Here is a 23,206-nt window from a genome sequence, read left to right on the forward strand (position 1 = left end):
GGTTTTCATCCGCATGAACCTCTATTTTCTTGGTTTTCCTCCACTCTAACCCCGCTTTTCTTGGTTTTCCTCCGCACTAACCCCGCTTTTCTTTGTTTTCCTCCACTCTAACCACGCTTTTCTTGGTTTTCCTGCGCTCTAACCCAGCTTTTCTTGGTTTTTCTCCACTCTAACCATGCTTTTCTTGGATTTCCGCTGCTCTAACTTCGCTTTCCTTGGTTTTCTTCCGCTCTAACCCCGCTTTTTTTGGTTTTCCTCTTTTCTAACCTCGCTTTTCTTGGTTTTCCTCTGCTCTAACCCCGCTTTTCCTGGTTTTAGTCCACAATAACCACGCTTTTCATAGTTTCATAGTTTCATAATTTCGTGCGGGTTGGAAGGGACTTTAGAGATCATCGAGTCCGGCCCCCGGGATTCGAGCCTCTGTGTAGCAGAGCGGCACTTCTACCACTTGCGCCACAGGGGGGATTCGAACTCCGGGCCCCAGTGTTGCATGGCGGCATCTTTAACCACTGCGCCACCGGGGCACACTTGGATTTCTGCTGCTCTAACCGCGCTTTTCTTTGTTTTCTTCCTCTCTAACTTCTTTTTATTGGTTTTCCTCCGCTCTAACCCCGATTATCTTGGTTTTCCTGCTCTCTAACCCCGCTTTTCTTGGTTTTCCTCCGTTCTAACTCTCCTTTTCTTGGTTTTCCTCAGCTCTAACCCCTCATTTCTTGGTTTTCATCCGCATGAACCTCTCTTTTCTTGGTTTTCCTCCACTCTAACCCAGCTTTTCTTGGTTTGCCTCCGCACTAACCCCGCTTTTCTTTGTTTTACACCGCACTAACCCCGCTTTTCTGGGTTTTCCTGCGCTGTAACTTCGCTTTTCTTGGTTTTTCTCCGCTCTAACCCCGTTTCTCTTGGTTTTCTTCCGCTCTAACCTTGATTATCTTGGCTTTCCTCCATTCTAACCCCGCTTTTCTTGGTTTTCCTGCGCTGTAACTTCGCTTTTCTTGGTTTTTCTCAGCTCTAACCCCGATTCTCTTGGTTTTCTTCCGCTCTAACCTTGATTATCTTGGCTTTCCTCCATTCTAACCCCGCTTTTCTTGGTTTTCCTCCTTTCTAACCTCGCTTTTCTTGGTTTTCCTCTGCTCTAACCCCGCTTTTCCTGGTTTTAGTCCACTCTAACCACGCTTTTCATATTTTCATAGTTTCATAATTTCGTGCGGGTTGGAAGGGACTTTAGAGATCTTCGAGTCCGGCCCCCTGGATTCGAGCCTCTGTGTAGCAGAGCGGCATTTCTACCACTTGCGCCACAGGGGGGATTCGAACTCCGGGCCCCAGTGTTGCATGGCGGCATCTTTAACCACTGCGCCACCGGGGCACACTTGGATTTCTGCTGCTCTAACCGCGCTTTTCTTTGTTTTCTTCCTCTCTAACTTCTTTTTATTGGTTTTCCTCCGCTCTAACCCCGATTATCTTGGTTTTCCTGCTCTCTAACCCCGCTTTTCTTGGTTTTCTTCCGTTCTAACTCTGCTTTTCTTGGTTTTCCTCCGCTCTAACCCCGCTTTTCTTGGTTTTCATCCGCATGAGCCTATCTTTTCTTGGTTTTCCTCCGCTCTAACCCAGCTTTTCTTGGTTTTCCTCCGCTCTAACCCCGCTTTTCTTGGTTTTCCTTCGCTCTAACCTTGATTATATTGGTTTTCCGCCGCTCTACCATCGCTTTTCTTGGTTTTCCTACACTCTATCCCCGGTTTTCTTGGTTTTCCTCCGCTCTAAGTTCACTTTTCTCGGTTTTCCTCCTCTCTAATCCCGCTTTTCTTGGTTTTCCTCCGCTCTAACCCCGCTTTTCTTGGTTTTCCTCCGCTCTAACCCTGCTTTTCTTGGTTTTCCTCTGCTCTAACCCCGCTTTTCCTGGTTTTAGTCCACTCTAACCACGCTTTTCATAGTTTCATAGTTTCATAATTTCGTGCGGGTTGGAAGGGACTTTAGAGATCATCGAGTCCGGCCCCCGGGATTCGAGCCTCTGTGTAGCAGAGCGGCACTTCTACCACTTGCGCCACAGGGGGGATTCGAACTCCGGGCCCCAGTGTTGCATGGCGGCATCTTTAACCACTGCGCCACCGGGGCACACTTGGATTTCTGCTGCTCTAACCGCGCTTTTCTTTGTTTTCTTCCTCTCTAACTTCTTTTTATTGGTTTTCCTCCGCTCTAACCCCGATTATCTTGGTTTTCCTGCTCTCTAACCCCGCTTTTCTTGGTTTTCCTCCGTTCTAACTCTCCTTTTCTTGGTTTTCCTCCGCTCTAACCCCTCATTTCTTGGTTTTCATCCGCATGAACCTCTCTTTTCTTGGTTTTCCTCCACTCTAACCCAGCTTTTCTTGGTTTTCCTCCGCACTAACCCCGCTTTTCTTTGTTTTACACCGCACTAACCCCGCTTTTCTGGGTTTTCCTGCGCTGTAACTTCGCTTTTCTTGGATTTTCTCCGCTCTAACCCCGTTTCTCTTGGTTTTCTTCCGCTCTAACCTTGATTATCTTGGCTTTCCTCCATTCTAACCCCGCTTTTCTTGGTTTTCCTCCGCTGTAACTTCGCTTTTCTTGGTTTTTCTCCGCTCTAACCCCGTTTCTCTTGGTTTTCCTCCGCTCTAACCTTGATTATCTTGGCTTTCCTTCGCTCTAACCCCGCTTTTCTTGGTTTTCCTCCGCTCCAACCTCGCTATTCTGGGTTTTACTCCGCTCTAACTTCGCTTTTCTGGGTTTTCCTCCGCCCTAACCCCCTTTTCTTGGTTTTCCTCCGCTCTAACCCCGCTTTTCTTGGTTTTCCGACGCTCTACCATCGCTTTTCTTGGTTTTCCTGCTCTCTAACCCCGCTTTTCTTGGTTTTCCTCCGTTCTAACTCTCCTTTTCTTGGTTTTCCTCCGCTCTAACCCCTCATTTCTTGGTTTTCATCCGCATGAACCTCTCTTTTCTTGGTTTTCCTCCACTCTAACCCAGCTTTTCTTGGTTTTCCTCCGCACTAACCCCGCTTTTCTTTGTTTTACACCGCACTAACCCCGCTTTTCTGGGTTTTCCTGCGCTGTAACTTCGCTTTTCTTGGTTTTTCTCCGCTCTAACCCCGTTTCTCTTGGTTTTCTTACGCTCTAACCTTGATTATCTTGGCTTTCCTCCATTCTAACCCCGCTTTTCTTGGTTTTCCTCCGCTGTAACTTCGCTTTTCTTGGTTTTTCTCCGCTCTAACCCCGTTTCTCTTGGTTTTCCTCCGCTCTAACCTTGATTATCTTGGCTTTCCTCCGCTCTAACCCCGCTTTTCTTGGTTTTCCTCCGCTCCAACCTCGCTATTCTGGGTTTTACTCCGCTCTAACTTCGCTTTTCTGGGTTTTCCTCCGCCCTAACCCCCTTTTCTTGGTTTTCCTCCGCTCTAACCCCGCTTTTCTTGGTTTTCCGCCGCTCTACCATCGCTTTTCTTGGTTTTCCTTCGCTCTAACCCCGCTTTTCTTGGTTTTCCTCCGCTCTAACCCAGCTTTTCTTGTTTTTTCTCCACACTAATCATGCTTTTCTTGGATTTCCGCTGCTCTAACTTCGCTTTCCTTGGTTTTCCTCCGCTCTAACCTTGATTATCTTGGCTTTCCTCCGCTCTAACCCTGCTTTTCTTGGTTTTCCTCTGCTCTAACCCCGCTTTTCCTGGTTTTAGTCCACTCTAACCTCGCTTTTCATAGTTTCATAGTTTCATAATTTCGTGCGGGTTGGAAGGGACTTTAGAGATCATCGAGTCCGGCCCCCGGGATTCGAGCCTCTGTGTAGCAGAGCGGCACTTCTACCACTTGCGCCACAGGGGGGATTCGAACTCCGGGCCCCAGTGTTGCATGGCGGCATCTTTAACCACTGCGCCACCGGGGCACACTTGGATTTCTGCTGCTCTAACCGCGCTTTTCTTTGTTTTCTTCCTCTCTAACTTCTTTTTATTGGTTTTCCTCCGCTCTAACCCCGATTATCTTGGTTTTCCTGCTCTCTAACCCCGCTTTTCTTGGTTTTCTTCCGTTCTAACTCTGCTTTTCTTGGTTTTCCTCCGCTCTAACCCCTCATTTCTTGGTTTTCATCCGCATGAACCTCTCTTTTCTTGGTTTTCCTCCGCTCTAACCCAGCTTTTCTTGGTTTTTCTCCACTCTAACCATGCTTTTCTTGGATTTGCTCCGCTCTAACTTCGCTTTGCTTGGTTTTCCTTTGCTCTAACCCCGATTATCTTGGTTTTTCTCCACCGTAACCCAGCTTTTCTTGGTTTTTCTCCACTCTAACCATGCTTTTCTTGGATTTCTGCTGCTCTAACCGCGCTTTTCTTTGCTTTCTTCCTCTCTAACTTCTTTTTATTGGTTTTCCTTCGCTCTAACCCCGATTATCTTGGTTTTTCTCCGCTCTTACCCCACTTTTCTTGGTTTTCCTCCGCACTAACCCCGCTTTTCTTTGTTTTACAACGGACTAACCCCGCTTTTCTTGGTTTTCCTCCGCTGTAACTTCGCTTTTCTTGGTTTTTCTCCGCTCTAACCCCGTTTCTCTTGGTTTTCTTTCGCTTCAACCTTGATTATCTTGGCTTTCCTCCACTCTAACCCCGCTTTTCTTGGTTTTCCTCCGCTGTAACTTCGCTTTTCTTGGTTTTTCTCCGCTCTAACCCCGTTTCTCTTGGTTTTCCTCCGCTCTAACCTTGATTATCTTGGCTTTCCTCCGCTCTAACCCCGCTTTTCTTGGTTTTCCTCCACTCCAACCTCGCTATTCTGGGTTTTACTCCGCTCTAACTTCGCTTTTCTTGGTTTTCCTCCGCTCTAACCCCGCTTTTCTTGGTTTTCCGCCGCTCTACCATCGCTTTTCTTGGTTTTCCTCCGCTCTAACCCCGCTTTTCTTGGTTTTCCTCTGCTCTAACCCCGGTTTCCTTGGTTTTCTTCCGCTCTAACCCCGCTTTTCTTGGTTTTCCTCTTTTCTAACCTCGCTTTTCTTGGTTTTCCTCTGCTCTAACCCCGCTTTTCCTGGTTTTAGTCCACTCTAACCACGCTTTTCATAGTTTCATAGTTTCATAATTTCGTGCGGGTTGGAAGGGACTTTAGAGATCATCGAGTCCGGCCCCCGGGATTCGAGCCTCTGTGTAGCAGAGCGGCATTTCTACCACTTGCGCCACAGGGGGGATTCGAACTCCGGGCCCCAGTGTTGCATGGCGGCATCTTTAACCACTGCGCCACCGGGGCACACTTGGATTTCTGCTGCTCTAACCGTGCTTTTCTTTCTTTTCTTCCTCTCTAACTTCTTCTTATTGGTTTTCCTCCGCTCTAACCCCGATTATCTTGGTTTTCCTGCTCTCTAACCCCGCTTTTCTTGGTTTTCTTCCATTCTAACTCTGCTTTTCTTGGTTTTCCTCCGCTCTAACCCCTCATTTCTTGGTTTTCATCCGCATGAACCTCTCTTTTCTTGGTTATCCTCCGCTCTAACCCAGCTTTTCTTGGTTTTCCTCCGTTCTTACTCTCCTTTTCTTGGTTTTCCTCCGCTCTAACCCCTCATTTCTTGGTTTTCATCCGCATGAACCTCTCTTTTCTTGGTTTTCCTCCACTCTAACCCAGCTTTTCTTGGTTTTCCTCCGCACTAACCCCGCTTTTCTTTGTTTTCCTCCGCTCTAACCCCGCTTTTCTTGGTTTTCCTGCGCTCTAACACAGCTTTTCTTGGTTTTTCTCCACTCTAACCATCGCTTTTCTTGGTTTTCCTCCGCTCTAACCCCGCTTTTCTTGGTTTTCCTCCGCTCTAACCCCGCTTTCCTTGGTTTTCTTCCGCTCTAACCCCGCTTTTCTTGGTTTTCCTCTTTTCTAACCTCGCTTTTCTTGGTTTTCCTCTGCTCTAACCCCGCTTTTCCTGGTTTTAGTCCACTCTAACCACGCTTTTCATAGTTTCATAGTTTCATAATTTCGTGCGGGTTGGAAGGGACTTTAGAGATCATCGAGTCCGGCCCCCGGGATTCGAGCCTCTGTGTAGCAGAGCGGCATTTCTACCACTTGCGCCACAGGGGGGATTCGAACTCCGGGCCCCAGTGTTGCATGGCGGCATCTTTAACCACTGCGCCACCGGGGCACACTTGGATTTCTGCTGCTCTAACCGCGCTTTTCTTTCTTTTCTTCCTCTCTAACTTCTTCTTATTGGTTTTCCTCCGCTCTAACCCCGATTATCTTGGTTTTCCTGCTCTCTAACCCCGCTTTTCTTGGTTTTCTTCCGTTCTAACTCTGCTTTTCTTGGTTTTCCTCCGCTCTAACCCCTCATTTCTTGGTTTTCATCCGCATGAACATCTCTTTTCTTGGTTTTCCTCCACTCTAACCCAGCTTTTCTTGGTTTTCCTCCGCACTAACCCCGCTTTTCTTTGTTTTACACCGCACTAACCCCGCTTTTCTTGGTTTTCCTGCGCTGTAACTTCGCTTTTCTTGGTTTTTCTCCGCTCTAACCCCGTTTCTCTTGGTTTTCTTCCGCTCTAACCTTGATTATCTCGGCTTTCCTCCATTCTAACCCCGCTTTTCTTGGTTTTCCTCCGCTGTAACTTTGCTTTTCTTGGTTTTTCTCCGCTCTAACCCCGTTTCTCTTGGTTTTCCTCCGCTCTAACCTTGATTATCTTGGCTTTCCTCCGCTCTAACCCCGCTTTTCTTGGTTTTCCTCCGCTCCAACCTCGCTATTCTGGGTTTTACTCCGCTCTAACTTCGCTTTTCTGGGTTTTCCTCCGCCCTAACCCCCTTTTCTTGGTTTTCCTCCGCTCTAACCCCGCTTTTCTTGGTTTTCCGCCGCTCTACCATCGCTTTTCTTGGTTTTCCTCCGCTCTAACCCCGATTTTCTTGGTTTTCCTCCGCTCTAACCCAGCTTTTCTTGGTTTTTCTCCACTCTAACCATGCTTTTCTTGGATTTCCGCTGCTCTAACTTCGCTTTCCTTGGTTTTCTTCCGCTCTAACCCCGCTTTTCTTGGTTTTCCTCCTTTCTAACCTCGCTTTTCTTGGTTTTCCTCTGCTCTAACCCCGCTTTTCCTGGTTTTAGTCCACTCTAACCACGCTTTTCATAGTTTCATAGTTTCATAATTTCGTGCGGGTTGGAAGGGACTTTAGAGATCATCGAGTCCGGCCCCCGGGATTCGAGTCTCTGTGTAGCAGAGCGGCATTTCTACCACTTGCGCCACAGGGGGGATTCGAACTCCGGGCCGCAGTGTTGCATGGCGGCATCTTTAACCACTGCGCCACCGGGGCACACTTGGATTTCTGCTGCTCTAACCGCGCTTTTCTTTGTTTTCTTCCTCTCTAACTTCTTTTTATTGGTTTTCCTCCGCTCTAACCCCGATTATCTTGGTTTTCCTGCTCTCTAACCCCGCTTTTCTTGGTTTTCCTCCGTTCTAACTCTCCTTTTCTTGGTTTTCCTCGGCTCTAACCCCTCATTTCTTGGTTTTCATCCGCATGAACCTCTCTTTTCTTGGTTTTCCTCCACTCTAACCCAGCTTTTCTTGGTTTTCCTCCGCACTAACCCCGCTTTTCTTTGTTTTACACCGCACTAACCCCGCTTTTCTTGGTTTTCCTGCGCTGTAACTTCGCTTTTCTTGGCTTTTCTCCGCTCTAACCCCGTTTCTCTTGGTTTTCTTCCGCTCTAACCTTGATTATCTTGGCTTTCCTCCATTCTAACCCCGCTTTTCTTGGTTTTCCTGCGCTGTAACTTCGCTTTTCTTGGTTTTTCTCCGCTCTAACCCCGTTTCTCTTGGTTTTCTTCCGCTCTAACCTTGATTATCTTGGCTTTCCTCCATTCTAACCCCGCTTTTCTTGGTTTTCCTCCGCTGTAACTTCGCTTTTCTTGGTTTTTCTTCGCTCTAACCCCGTTTCTCTTGGTTTTCCTCCGCTCTAACCTTGATTATCTTGGCTTTCCTCCGCTCTAACCCCGCTTTTCTTGGTTTTCCTCCGCTCCAACCTCGCTATTCTGGGTTTTACTCCGCTCTAACCCCGCTTTTCTTGGTTTTCTGCCGCTCTACCATCGCTTTTCTTGGTTTTCCTCCGCTCTAACCCCGCTTTTCTTGGTTTTCCTCCGCTCTAACCCCGCTTTCCTTGGTTTTCTTCCGCTCTAACCCCGCTTTTCTTGGTTTTCCTCTTTTCTAACCTCGCTTTTCTTGGTTTTCCTCTGCTCTAACCCCGCTTTTCCTGGTTTTAGTCCACTCTAACCACGCTTTTCATAGTTTCATAATTTCGTGCGGGTTGGAAGGGACTTTAGAGATCTTCGAGTCCGGCCCCCGGGATTCGAGCCTCTGTGTAGCAGAGCGGCATTTCTACCACTTGCGCCACAGGGGGGATTCGAACTCCGGGCCCCAGTGTTGCATGGCGGCATCTTTAACCACTGCGCCACCGGGGCACACTTGGATTTCTGCTGCTCTAACCGCGCTTTTCTTTCTTTTCTTCCTCTCTAACTTCTTCTTATTGGTTTTCCTCCGCTCTAACCCCGATTATCTTGGTTTTCCTGCTCTCTAACCCCGCTTTTCTTGGTTTTCTTCCGTTCTAACTCTGCTTTTCTTGGTTTTCCTCCGCTCTAACCCCTCATTTCTTGGTTTTCATCCGCATGAACCTCTCTTTTCTTGGTTTTCCTCCGCTCTAACCCAGCTTTTCTTGGTTTTCCTCCGTTCTAACTCTCCTTTTCTTGGTTATCCTCCGCTCTAACCCCTCATTTCTTGGTTTTCATCCGCATGAACCTCTATTTTCTTGGTTTTCCTCCACTCTAACCCAGCTTTTCTTGGTTTTCCTCCGCACTAACCCCGCTTTTCTTTGTTTTCCTCCACTCTAACCACGCTTTTCTTGGTTTTCCTGCGCTCTAACCCAGCTTTTCTTGGTTTTTCTCCACTCTAACCATGCTTTTCTTGGATTTCCGCTGCTCTAACTTCGCTTTCCTTGGTTTTCTTCCGCTCTAACCCCGCTTTTTTTGGTTTTCCTCTTTTCTAACCTCGCTTTTCTTGGTTTTCCTCTGCTCTAACCCCGCTTTTCCTGGTTTTAGTCCACAATAACCACGCTTTTCATAGTTTCATAGTTTCATAATTTCGTGCGGGTTGGAAGGGACTTTAGAGATCATCGAGTCCGGCCCCCGGGATTCGAGCCTCTGTGTAGCAGAGCGGCACTTCTACCACTTGCGCCACAGGGGGGATTCGAACTCCGGGCCCCAGTGTTGCATGGCGGCATCTTTAACCACTGCGCCACCGGGGCACACTTGGATTTCTGCTGCTCTAACCGCGCTTTTCTTTGTTTTCTTCCTCTCTAACTTCTTTTTATTGGTTTTCCTCCGCTCTAACCCCGATTATCTTGGTTTTCCTGCTCTCTAACCCCGCTTTTCTTGGTTTTCCTCCGTTCTAACTCTCCTTTTCTTGGTTTTCCTCAGCTCTAACCCCTCATTTCTTGGTTTTCATCCGCATGAACCTCTCTTTTCTTGGTTTTCCTCCACTCTAACCCAGCTTTTCTTGGTTTGCCTCCGCACTAACCCCGCTTTTCTTTGTTTTACACCGCACTAACCCCGCTTTTCTGGGTTTTCCTGCGCTGTAACTTCGCTTTTCTTGGTTTTTCTCTACTCTAACCCCGTTTCTCTTGGTTTTCTTCCGCTCTAACCTTGATTATCTTGGCTTTCCTCCATTCTAACCCCGCTTTTCTTGGTTTTCCTGCGCTGTAACTTCGCTTTTCTTGGTTTTTCTCCGCTCTAACCCCGATTCTCTTGGTTTTCTTCCGCTCTAACCTTGATTATCTTGGCTTTCCTCCATTCTAACCCCGCTTTTCTTGGTTTTCCTCCTTTCTAACCTCGCTTTTCTTGGTTTTCCTCTGCTCTAACCCCGCTTTTCCTGGTTTTAGTCCACTCTAACCACGCTTTTCATATTTTCATAGTTTCATAATTTCGTGCGGGTTGGAAGGGACTTTAGAGATCTTCGAGTCCGGCCCCCTGGATTCGAGCCTCTGTGTAGCAGAGCGGCATTTCTACCACTTGCGCCACAGGGGGGATTCGAACTCCGGGCCCCAGTGTTGCATGGCGGCATCTTTAACCACTGCGCCACCGGGGCACACTTGGATTTCTGCTGCTCTAACCGCGCTTTTCTTTGTTTTCTTCCTCTCTAACTTCTTTTTATTGGTTTTCCTCCGCTCTAACCCCGATTATCTTGGTTTTCCTGCTCTCTAACCCCGCTTTTCTTGGTTTTCTTCCGTTCTAACTCTGCTTTTCTTGGTTTTCCTCCGCTCTAACCCCTCATTTCTTGGTTTTCATCCGCATGAGCCTATCTTTTCTTGGTTTTCCTCCGCTCTAACCCAGCTTTTCTTGGTTTTCCTCCGCTCTAACCCCGCTTTTCTTGGTTTTCCTTCGCTCTAACCTTGATTATATTGGTTTTCCGCCGCTCTACCATCGCTTTTCTTGGTTTTCCTACACTCTATCCCCGGTTTTCTTGGTTTTCCTCCGCTCTAAGTTCACTTTTCTCGGTTTTCCTCCTCTCTAATCCCGCTTTTCTTGGTTTTCCTCCGCTCTAACCCCGCTTTTCTTGGTTTTCCTCCGCTCTAACCCTGCTTTTCTTGGTTTTCCTCTGCTCTAACCCCGCTTTTCCTGGTTTTAGTCCACTCTAACCACGCTTTTCATAGTTTCATAGTTTCATAATTTCGTGCGGGTTGGAAGGGACTTTAGAGATCATCGAGTCCGGCCCCCGGGATTCGAGCCTCTGTGTAGCAGAGCGGCACTTCTACCACTTGCGCCACAGGGGGGATTCGAACTCCGGGCCCCAGTGTTGCATGGCGGCATCTTTAACCACTGCGCCACCGGGGCACACTTGGATTTCTGCTGCTCTAACCGCGCTTTTCTTTGTTTTCTTCCTCTCTAACTTCTTTTTATTGGTTTTCCTCCGCTCTAACCCCGATTATCTTGGTTTTCCTGCTCTCTAACCCCGCTTTTCTTGGTTTTCCTCCGTTCTAACTCTCCTTTTCTTGGTTTTCCTCCGCTCTAACCCCTCATTTCTTGGTTTTCATCCGCATGAACCTCTCTTTTCTTGGTTTTCCTCCACTCTAACCCAGCTTTTCTTGGTTTTCCTCCGCACTAACCCCGCTTTTCTTTGTTTTACACCGCACTAACCCCGCTTTTCTGGGTTTTCCTGCGCTGTAACTTCGCTATTCTTGGTTTTTCTCCGCTGTAACCCCGTTTCTCTTGGTTTTCTTCCGCTCTAAGCTTGATTATCTTGGCTTTCCTCCATTCTAACCCCGCTTTTCTTGGTTTTCCTCCGCTGTAACTTCGCTTTTCTTGGTTTTTCTCCGCTCTAACCCCGTTTCTCTTGGTTTTCCTCCGCTCTAACCTTGATTATCTTGGCTTTCCTCCGCTCTAACCCCGCTTTTCTTGGTTTTCCTCCGCTCCAACCTCGCTATTCTGGGTTTTACTCCGCTCTAACTTCGCTTTTCTGGGTTTTCCTCCGCCCTAACCCCCTTTTCTTGGTTTTCCTCCGCTCTAACCCCGCTTTTCTTGGTTTTCCGCCGCTCTACCATCGCTTTTCTTGGTTTTCCTCCGCTCTAACCCCGCTTTTCTTGGTTTTCCTCCGCTCTAACCCAGCTTTTCTTGTTTTTTCTCCACACTAATCATGCTTTTCTTGGATTTCCGCTGCTCTAACTTCGCTTTCCTTGGTTTTCTTCCGCTCTAACCTTGATTATCTTGGCTTTCCTCCGCTCTAACCCTGCTTTTCTTGGTTTTCCTCTGCTCTAACCCAGCTTTTCTTGGTTTTTCTCCACTCTAACCATGCTTTTCTTGGATTTCTGCTGCTCTAACCGCGCTTTTCTTTGCTTTCTTCCTCTCTAACTTCTTTTTATTGGTTTTACTTCGCTCTAACCCCGATTATCTTGGTTTTTCTCCGCTCTTACCCCACTTTTCTTGGTTTTCCTCCGCACTAACCCCGCTTTTCTTTGTTTTACAACGGACTAACCCCGCTTTTCTTGGTTTTCCTCCGCTGTAACTTCGCTTTTCTTGGTTTTTCTCCGCTCTAACCCCGTTTCTCTTGGTTTTCTTTCGCTTCAACCTTGATTATCTTGGCTTTCCTCCACTCTAACCCCGCTTTTCTTGGTTTTCCTCCGCTGTAACTTCGCTTTTCTTGGTTTTTCTCCGCTCTAACCCCGTTTCTCTTGGTTTTCCTCCGCTCTAACCTTGATTATCTTGGCTTTCCTCCGCTCTAACCCCGCTTTTCTTGGTTTTCCTCCACTCCAACCTCGCTATTCTGGGTTTTACTCCGCTCTAACTTCGCTTTTCTTGGTTTTCCTCCGCTCTAACCCCGCTTTTCTTGGTTTTCCGCCGCTCTACCATCGCTTTTCTTGGTTTTCCTCCGCTCTAACCCAGCTTTTCTTGGTTTTCCTCCGCTCTAACCCCGCTTTCCTTGGTTTTCTTCCGCTCTAACCCCGCTTTTCTTGGTTTTCCTCTTTTCTAACCTCGCTTTTCTTGGTTTTCCTCTGTTCTAACCCCGCTTTTCCTGGTTTTAGTCCACTCTAACCACGCTTTTCATAGTTTCATAGTTTCATAATTTCGTGCGGGTTGGAAGGGACTTTAGAGATCATCGAGTCCGGCCCCCGGGATTCGAGCCTCTGTGTAGCAGAGCGGCATTTCTACCACTTGCGCCACAGGGGGGATTCGAACTCCGGGCCCCAGTGTTGCATGGCGGCATCTTTAACCACTGCGCCACCGGGGAACACTTGGATTTCTGCTGCTCTAACCGCGCTTTTCTTTCTTTTCTTCCTCTCTAACTTCTTCTTATTGGTTTTCCTCCGCTCTAACCCCGATTATCTTGGTTTTCCTGCTCTCTAACCCCGCTTTTCTTGGTTTTCTTCCGTTCTAACTCTGCTTTTCTTGGTTTTCCTCCGCTCTAACCCCTCATTTCTTGGTTTTCATCCGCATGAACCTCTCTTTTCTTGGTTATCCTCCGCTCTAACCCAGCTTTTCTTGGTTTTCCTCCGTTCTAACTCTCCTTTTCTTGGTTTTCCTCCGCTCTAACCCCTCATTTCTTGGTTTTCATCCGCATGAACCTCTCTTTTCTTGGTTTTCCTCCACTCTAACCCAGCTTTTCTTGGTTTTCCTCCGCACTAACCCCGCTTTTCTTTGTTTTCCTCCGCTCTAACCCCGCTTTTCTTGGTTTTCCTGCGCTCTAACCCAGCTTTTCTTGGTTTTTCTCCACTCTAACCATCGCTTTTCTTGGTTTTCCTCCGCTCTAACCCCGCTTTTCTTGGTTTTCCTCCGCTCTAACCCCGCTTTCCTTGGTTTTCTTCCGCTCTAACCCCGCTTTTCTTGGTTTTCCTCTTTTCTAACCTCGCTTTTCTTGGTTTTCCTCCGCACTAACCCCGCTTTTCTTTGTTTTACACCGCACTAACCCCGCTTTTCTTGGTTTTCCTGCGCTGTAACTTCGCTTTTCTTGGTTTTTCTCCGCTCTAACCCCGTTTCTCTTGGTTTTCTTCCGCTCTAACCTTGATTATCTCGGCTTTCCTCCATTCTAACCCCGCTTTTCTTGGTTTTCCTCCGCTGTAACTTCGCTTTTCTTGGTTTTTCTCCGCTCTAACCCCGTTTCTCTTGGTTTTCCTCTGCTCTAACCTTGATTATCTTGGCTTTCCTCCGCTCTAACCCCGCTTTTCTTGGTTTTCCTCCGCTCCAACCTCGCTATTCTGGGTTTTACTCCGCTCTAACTTCGCTTTTCTGGGTTTTCCTCCGCCCTAACCCCCTTTTCTTGGTTTTCCTCCGCTCTAACCCCGCTTTTCTTGGTTTTCCGCCGCTCTACCATCGCTTTTCTTGGTTTTCCTCCGCTCTAACCCCGCTTTTCTTGGTTTCCCTCCGCTCTAACCCAGCTTTTCTTGGTTTTTCTCCACTCTAACCATGCTTTTCTTGGATTTCCGCTGCTCTAACTTCGCTTTCCTTGGTTTTCTTCCGCTCTAACCCCGCTTTTCTTGGTTTTCCTCCTTTCTAACCTCGCTTTTCTTGGTTTTCCTCTGCTCTAACCCCGCTTTTCCTGGTTTTAGTCCACTCTAACCACGCTTTTCATAGTTTCATAGTTTCATAATTTCGTGCGGGTTGGAAGGGACTTTAGAGATCATCGAGTCCGGCCCCCGGGATTCGAGCCTCTGTGTAGCAGAGCGGCACTTCTACCACTTGCGCCACAGGGGGGATTCGAACTCCGGGCCCCAGTGTTGCATGGCGGCATCTTTAACCACTGCGCCACCGGGGCACACTTGGATTTCTGCTGCTCTAACCGCGCTTTTCTTTGTTTTCTTCCTCTCTAACTTCTTTTTATTGGTTTTCCTCCGCTCTAACCCCGATTATCTTGGTTTTCCTGCTCTCTAACCCCGCTTTTCTTGGTTTTCCTCCGTTCTAACTCTGCTTTTCTTGGTTTTCCTCCGCTCTAACCCCTCATTTCTTGGTTTTCATCCGCATGAACCTCTCTTTTCTTGGTTTTCCTCCACTCTAACCCAGCTTTTCTTGGTTTTCCTCCGCACTAACCCCGCTTTTCTTTGTTTTACACCGCACTAACCGCGCTTTTCTTGGTTTTCCTGCGCTGTAACTTCGCTTTTCTTGGTTTTTCTCCGCTCTAACCCCGTTTCTCTTGGTTTTCTTCCGCTCTAACCATGATTATCTTGGCTTTCCTCCATTCTAACCGGCTTTTCTTGGTTTTCCTGCGCTGTAACTTCGCTTTTCTTGGTTTTTCTCCGCTCTAACCCCGTTTCTCTTGGTTTTCTTCCGCTCTAACCTTGATTATCTTGGCTTTCCTCCATTCTAACCCCGCTTTTCTTGGTTTTCCTCCGCTGTAACTTCGCTTTTCTTGGTTTTTCTTCGCTCTAACCCCGTTTCTCTTGGTTTTCCTCCGCTCTAACCTTGATTATCTTGGCTTTCCTCCGCTCTAACCCCGCTTTTCTTGGTTTTCCTCCGCTCCAACCTCGCTATTCTGGGTTTTACTCCGCTCTAACTTCGCTTTTCTGGGTTTTCCTCCGCCCTAACCCTATTTTCTTGGTTTTCCTCCGCTCTAACCCCGCTTTTCTTGGTTTTCTGCCGCTCTACCATCGCTTTTCTTGGTTTTCCTCCGCTCTAACCCCGCTTTTCTTGGTTTTCCTCCGCTCTAACCCCGCTTTCCTTGGTTTTCTTCCGCTCTAACCCCGCTTTTCTTGGTTTTCCTCTTTTCTTACCTCGCTTTTCTTGGTTTTCCTCTGCTCTAACCCCGCTTTTCCTGGTTTTAGTCCACTCTAACCACGCTTTTCATAGTTTCATAGTTTCATAATTTCGTGCGGGTTGGAAGGGACTTTAGAGATCTTCGAGTCCGGCCCCCGGGATTCGAGCCTCTGTGTAGCAGAGCGGCATTTCTACCACTTGCGCCACAGGGGGGATTCGAACTCCGGGCCCCAGTGTTGCATGGCGGCATCTTTAACCACTGCGCCACCGGGGCACACTTGGATTTCTGCTGCTCTAACCGCGCTTTTCTTTGTTTTCTTCCTCTCTAACTTCTTCTTATTGGTTTTCCTCCGCTCTAACCCCGATTATCTTGGTTTTCCTGCTCTCTAACCCCGCTTTTCTTGGTTTTCTTCCGTTCTAACTCTGCTTTTCTTGGTTTTCCTCCGCTCTAACCCCTCATTTCTTGGTTTTCATCCGCATGAACCTCTCTTTTCTTGGTTTTCCTCCGCTCTAACCCAGCTTTTCTTGGTTTTGCTCCGTTCTAACTCTCCTTTTCTTGGTTATCCTCCGCTCTAACCCCTCATTTCTTGGTTTTCATCCGCATGAACCTCTATTTTCTTGGTTTTCCTCCACTCTAACCCAGCTTTTCTTGGTTTTCCTCCGCACTAACCCCGCTTTTCTTTGTTTTCCTCCACTCTAACCCCGCTTTTCTTGGTTTTCCTGCGCTCTAACCCAGCTTTTCTTGGTTTTTCTCCACTCTAACCATGCTTTTCTTGGATTTCCGCTGCTCTAACTTCGCTTTCCTTGGTTTTCTTCCGCTCTAACCCCGCTTTTTTTGGTTTTCCTCTTTTCTAACCTCGCTTTTCTTGGTTTTCCTCTGCTCTAACCCCGCTTTTCCTGGTTTTAGTCCACAATAACCACGCTTTTCATAGTTTCATAGTTTCATAATTTCGTGCGGGTTGGAAGGGACTTTAGAGATCATCGAGTCCGGCCCCCGGGATTCGAGCCTCTGTGTAGCAGAGCGGCACTTCTACCACTTGCGCCACAGGGGGGATTCGAACTCCGGGCCCCAGTGTTGCATGGCGGCATCTTTAACCACTGCGCCACCGGGGCACACTTGGATTTCTGCTGCTCTAACCGCGCTTTTCTTTGTTTTCTTCCTCTCTAACTTCTTTTTATTGGTTTTCCTCCGCTCTAACCCCGATTATCTTGGTTTTCCTGCTCTCTAACCCCGCTTTTCTTGGTTTTCCTCCGTTCTAACTCTCCTTTTCTTGGTTTTCCTCGGCTCTAACCCCTCATTTCTTGGTTTTCATCCGCATGAACCTCTCTTTTCTTGGTTTTCCTCCACTCTAACCCAGCTTTTCTTGGTTTTCCTCCGCACTAACCCCGCTTTTCTTTGTTTTACACCGCACTAACCCCGCTTTTCTTGGTTTTCCTGCGCTGTAACTTCGCTTTTCTTGGTTTTTCTCCGCTCTAACCCCGTTTCTCTTGGTTTTCTTCCGCTCTAACCTTGATTATCTTGGCTTTCCTCCATTCTAACCCCGCTTTTCTTGGTTTTCCTGCGCTGTAACTTCGCTTTTCTTGGTTTTTCTCCGCTCTAACCCCGATTCTCTTGGTTTTCTTCCGCTCTAACCTTGATTATCTTGGCTTTCCTCCATTCTAACCCCGCTTTTCTTGGTTTTCCTCCTTTCTAACCTCGCTTTTCTTGGTTTTCCTCTGCTCTAACCCCGCTTTTCCTGGTTTTAGTCCACTCTAACCACGCTTTTCATATTTTCATAGTTTCATAATTTCGTGCGGGTTGGAAGGGACTTTAGAGATCTTCGAGTCCGGCCCCCTGGATTCGAGCCTCTGTGTAGCAGAGCGGCATTTCTACCACTTGCGCCACAGGGGGGATTCGAACTCCGGGCCCCAGTGTTGCATGGCGGCATCTTTAACCACTGCGCCACCGGGGCACACTTGGATTTCTGCTGCTCTAACCGCGCTTTTCTTTGTTTTCTTCCTCTCTAACTTCTTTTTATTGGTTTTCCTCCGCTCTAACCCCGATTATCTTGGTTTTCCTGCTCTCTAACCCCGCTTTTCTTGGTTTTCTTCCGTTCTAACTCTGCTTTTCTTGGTTTTCCTCCGCTCTAACCCCTCATTTCTTGGTTTTCATCCGCATGAGCCTATCTTTTCTTGGTTTTCCTCCGCTCTAACCCAGCTTTTCTTGGTTTTCCTCCGCTCTAACCCCGCTTTTCTTGGTTTTCCTTCGCTCTAACCTTGATTATATTGGTTTTCCGCCGCTCTACCATCGCTTTTCTTGGTTTTCCTACACTCTATCCCCGGTTTTCTTGGTTTTCCTCCGCTCTAAGTTCACTTTTCTCGGTTTTCCTCCTCTCTAATCCCGCTTTTCTTGGTTTTCCTCCGCTCTAACCCCGCTTTTCTTGGTTTTCCTCCGCTCTAACCCTGCTTTTCTTGGTTTTCCTCTGCTCTAACCCCGCTTTTCCTGGTTTTAGTCCACTCTAACCACGCTTTTCATAGTTTCATAGTTTCATAATTTCGTGCGGGTTGGAAGGGACTTTAGAGATCATCGAGTCCGGCCCCCGGGATTCGAGCCTCTGTGTAGCAGAGCGGCACTTCTACCACTTGCGCCACAGGGGGGATTCGAACTCCGGGCCCCAGTGTTGCATGGCGGCATCTTTAACCACTGCGCCACCGGGGCACACTTGGATTTCTGCTGCTCTAACCGCGCTTTTCTTTGTTTTCTTCCTCTCTAACTTCTTTTTATTGGTTTTCCTCCGCTCTAACCCCGATTATCTTGGTTTTCCTGCTCTCTAACCCCGCTTTTCTTGGTTTTCCTCCGTTCTAACTCTCCTTTTCTTGGTTTTCCTCCGCTCTAACCCCTCATTTCTTGGTTTTCATCCGCATGAACCTCTCTTTTCTTGGTTTTCCTCCACTCTAACCCAGCTTTTCTTGGTTTTCCTCCGCACTAACCCCGCTTTTCTTTGTTTTACACCGCACTAACCCCGCTTTTCTGGGTTTTCCTGCGCTGTAACTTCGCTTTTCTTGGTTTTTCTCCGCTGTAACCCCGTTTCTCTTGGTTTTCTTCCGCTCTAACCTTGATTATCTTGGCTTTCCTCCATTCTAACCCCGCTTTTCTTGGTTTTCCTCCGCTGTAACTTCGCTTTTCTTGGTTTTTCTCCGCTCTAACCCCGTTTCTCTTGGTTTTCCTCCGCTCTAACCTTGATTATCTTGGCTTTCCTCCGCTCTAACCCCGCTTTTCTTGGTTTTCCTCCGCTCCAACCTCGCTATTCTGGGTTTTACTCCGCTCTAACTTCGCTTTTCTGGGTTTTCCTCCGCCCTAACCCCCTTTTCTTGGTTTTCCTCCGCTCTAACCCCGCTTTTCTTGGTTTTCCGCCGCTCTACCATCGCTTTTCTTGGTTTTCCTCCGCTCTAACCCCGCTTTTCTTGGTTTTCCTCCGCTCTAACCCAGCTTTTCTTGTTTTTTCTCCACACTAATCATGCTTTTCTTGGATTTCCGCTGCTCTAACTTCGCTTTCCTTGGTTTTCTTCCGCTCTAACCTTGATTATCTTGGCTTTCCTCCGCTCTAACCCTGCTTTTCTTGGTTTTCCTCTGCTCTAACCCAGCTTTTCTTGGTTTTTCTCCACTCTAACCATGCTTTTCTTGGATTTGCTCCGCTCTAACTTCGCTTTGCTTGGTTTTCCTCCGCTCTAACCCCGATTATCTTGGTTTTTCTCCACCGTAACCCAGCTTTTCTTGGTTTTTCTCCACTCTAACCATGCTTTTCTTGGATTTCTGCTGCTCTAACCGCGCTTTTCTTTGCTTTCTTCCTCTCTAACTTCTTTTTATTGGTTTTACTTCGCTCTAACCCCGATTATCTTGGTTTTTCTCCGCTCTTACCCCACTTTTCTTGGTTTTCCTCCGCACTAACCCCGCTTTTCTTTGTTTTACAACGGACTAACCCCGCTTTTCTTGGTTTTCCTCCGCTGTAACTTCGCTTTTCTTGGTTTTTCTCCGCTCTAACCCCGTTTCTCTTGGTTTTCTTTCGCTTCAACCTTGATTATCTTGGCTTTCCTCCACTCTAACCCCGCTTTTCTTGGTTTTCCTCCGCTGTAACTTCGCTTTTCTTGGTTTTTCTCCGCTCTAACCCCGTTTCTCTTGGTTTTCCTCCGCTCTAACCTTGATTATCTTGGCTTTCCTCCGCTCTAACCCCGCTTTTCTTGGTTTATCTCCACTCCAACCTCGCTATTCTGGGTTTTACTCCGCTCTAACTTCGCTTTTCTTGGTTTTCCTCCGCTCTAACCCCGCTTTTCTTGGTTTTCCGCCGCTCTACCATCGCTTTTCTTGGTTTTCCTCCGCTCTAACCCAGCTTTTCTTGGTTTTCCTCCGCTCTAACCCCGCTTTCCTTGGTTTTCTTCCGCTCTAACCCCGCTTTTCTTGGTTTTCCTCTTTTCTAACCTCGCTTTTCTTGGTTTTCCTCTGTTCTAACCCCGCTTTTCCTGGTTTTAGTCCACTCTAACCACGCTTTTCATAGTTTCATAGTTTCATAATTTCGTGCGGGTTGGAAGGGACTTTAGAGATCATCGAGTCCGGCCCCCGGGATTCGAGCCTCTGTGTAGCAGAGCGGCATTTCTACCACTTGCGCCACAGGGGGGATTCGAACTCCGGGCCCCAGTGTTGCATGGCGGCATCTTTAACCACTGCGCCACCGGGGAACACTTGGATTTCTGCTGCTCTAACCGCGCTTTTCTTTCTTTTCTTCCTCTCTAACTTCTTCTTATTGGTTTTCCTCCGCTCTAACCCCGATTATCTTGGTTTTCCTGCTCTCTAACCCCGCTTTTCTTGGTTTTCTTCCGTTCTAACTCTGCTTTTCTTGGTTTTCCTCCGCTCTAACCCCTCATTTCTTGGTTTTCATCCGCATGAACCTCTCTTTTCTTGGTTATCCTCCGCTCTAACCCAGCTTTTCTTGGTTTTCCTCCGTTCTAACTCTCCTTTTCTTGGTTTTCCTCCGCTCTAACCCCTCATTTCTTGGTTTTCATCCGCATGAACCTCTCTTTTCTTGGTTTTCCTCCACTCTAACCCAGCTTTTCTTGGTTTTCCTCCGCACTAACCCCGCTTTTCTTTGTTTTCCTCCGCTCTAACCCCGCTTTTCTTGGTTTTCCTGCGCTCTAACCCAGCTTTTCTTGGTTTTTCTCCACTCTAACCATCGCTTTTCTTGGTTTTCCTCCGCTCTAACCCCGCTTTTCTTGGTTTTCCTCCGCTCTAACCCCGCTTTCCTTGGTTTTCTTCCGCTCTAACCCCGCTTTTCTTGGTTTTCCTCTTTTCTAACCTCGCTTTTCTTGGTTTTCCTCTGCTCTAACCCCGCTTTTCCTGGTTTTAGTCCACTCTAACCACGCTTTTCATAGTTTCATAGTTTCATAATTTCGTGCGGGTTGGAAGGGACTTTAGAGATCTTCGAGTCCGGCCCCCGGGATTCGAGCCTCTGTGTAGCAGAGCGGCATTTCTACCACTTGCGCCACAGGGGGGATTCGAACTCCGGGCCCCAGTGTTGCATGGCGGCATCTTTAACCACTGCGCCACCGGGGCACACTTGGATTTCTGCTGCTCTAACCGCGCTTTTCTTTGTTTTCTTCCTCTCTAACTTCTTCTTATTGGTTTTCCTCCGCTCTAACCCCGATTATCTTGGTTTTCCTGCTCTCTAACCCCGCTTTTCTTGGTTTTCTTCCGTTCTAACTCTGCTTTTCTTGGTTTTCCTCCGCTCTAACCCCTCATTTCTTGGTTTTCATCCGCATGAACCTCTCTTTTCTTGGTTTTCCTCCGCTCTAACCCAGCTTTTCTTGGTTTTCCTCCGTTCTAACTCTCCTTTTCTTGGTTTTCCTCCGCTCTAACCCCTCATTTCTTGGTTTTCATCCGCATGAACCTCTATTTTCTTGGTTTTCCTCCACTCTAACCCAGCTTTTCTTGGTTTTCCTCCGCACTAACCCCGCTTTTCTTTGTTTTCCTCCACTCTAACCCCGCTTTTCTTGGTTTTCCTGCGCTCTAACCCAGCTTTTCTTGGTTTTTCTCCACTCTAACCATGCTTTTCTTGGATTTCCGCTGCTCTAACTTCGCTTTCCTTGGTTTTCTTCCGCTCTAACCCCGCTTTTTTTGGTTTTCCTATTTTCTAACCTCGCTTTTCTTGGTTTTCCTCTGCTCTAACCCCGCTTTTCCTGGTTTTAGTCCACTCTAACCACGCTTTTCATAGTTTCATAGTTTCATAATTTCGTGCGGGTTGGAAGGGACTTTAGAGATCATCGAGTCCGGCCCCCGGGATTCGAGCCTCTGTGTAGCAGAGCGGCACTTCTACCACTTGCGCCACAGGGGGGATTGGAACTCCGGGCCCCAGTGTTGCATGGCGGCATCTTTAACCACTGCGCCACCGGGGCACACTTGGATTTCTGCTGCTCTAACAGCGCTTTTCTTTGTTTTCTTCCTCTCTAACTTCTTTTTATTGGTTTTCCTCCGCTCTAACCCCGATTATCTTGGTTTTCCTGCTCTCTAACCCCGCTTTTCTTGGTTTTCCTCCGTTCTAACTCTCCTTTTCTTGGTTTTCCTCCGCTCTAACCCCTCATTTCTTGGTTTTCATCCGCATGAACCTCTCTTTTCTTGGTCTTCCTCCACTCTAACCCAGCTTTTCTTGGTTTTCCTCCGCACTAACCCCGCTTTTCTTTGTTTTACACCGCACTAACCCCGCTTTTCTTGGTTTTCCTGCGCTGTAACTTCGCTTTTCTTGGTTTTTCTCCGCTCTAACCCCGTTTCTCTTGGTTTTCTTCCGCTCTAACCTTGATTATCTTGGCTTTCCTCCATTCTAACCCCGCTTTTCTTGGTTTTCCTGCGCTGTAACTTCGCTTTTCTTGGTTTTTCTCCGCACTAACCCCGATTCTCTTGGTTTTCTTCCGCTCTAACCTTGATTATCTTGGCTTTCCTCCATTCTAACCCCGCTTTTCTTTGTTTTCCTCCTTTCTAACCTCGCTTTTCTTGGTTTTCCTCTGCTCTAACCCCGCTTTTCCTGGTTTTAGTCCACTCTAACCACGCTTTTCATATTTTCATAGTTTCATAATTTCGTGCGGGTTGGAAGGGACTTTAGAGATCTTCGAGTCCGGCCCCCTGGATTCGAGCCTCTGTGTAGCAGAGCGGCATTTCTACCACTTGCGCCACAGGGGGGATTCGAACTCCGGGCCCCAGTGTTGCATGGCGGCATCTTTAACCACTGCGCCACCGGGGCACACTTGGATTTCTGCTGCTCTAACCGCGCTTTTCTTTGTTTTCTTCCTCTCTAACTTCTTTTTATTGGTTTTCCTCCGCTCTAACCCCGATTATCTTGGTTTTCCTGCTCTCTAACCCCGCTTTTCTTGGTTTTCTTCAGTTCTAACTCTGCTTTTCTTGGTTTTCCTCCGCTCTAACCCCTCATTTCTTGGTTTTCATCCGCATGAACCTATCTTTTCTTGGTTTTCCTCCGCTCTAACCCAGCTTTTCTTGGTTTTCCTCTGCTCTAACCCCGCTTTTCTTGGTTTTCCTTCGCTCTAACCTTGATTATATTGGTTTTCCGCCGCTCTACCATCGCTTTTCTTGGTTTTCCTACACTCTATCCCCGGTTTTCTTGGTTTTCATCCGCTCTAAGTTCACTTTTCTCGGTTTTCCTCCTCTCTAATCCCGCTTTTCTTGGTTTTCCTCCGCTCTAACCCCGCTTTTCTTGGTTTTCCTCCGCTCTAACCCTGCTTTTCTTGGTTTTCCTCTGCTCTAACCCAGCTTTTCTTGGTTTTTCTCCACTCTAACCATGCTTTTCTTGGATTTCCTCCGCTCTAACTTCGCTTTTCTTGGTTTTCCTCCGCTCTAACCCCGATTATCTTGGTTTTACTCCACCGTAACCCAGCATTTCTTGGTTTTTCTCCACTCTAACCATGCTTTTCTTGGATTTCTGCTGCTCTAACCCAGCTTTTCTTTGCTTTCTTCCACTCTAACTTCTTTTTATTGGTTTTCCTTTGCTCTAACCCCGATTATCTTGGTTTTTCTCCGCTCTTACCCCAC

Source organism: Coturnix japonica, chromosome 3 (genome assembly GCF_054131305.1).
Source record: "Coturnix japonica strain WE chromosome 3, WE-NBRP24, whole genome shotgun sequence".
NCBI lineage: Eukaryota > Metazoa > Chordata > Aves > Galliformes > Phasianidae > Coturnix > Coturnix japonica.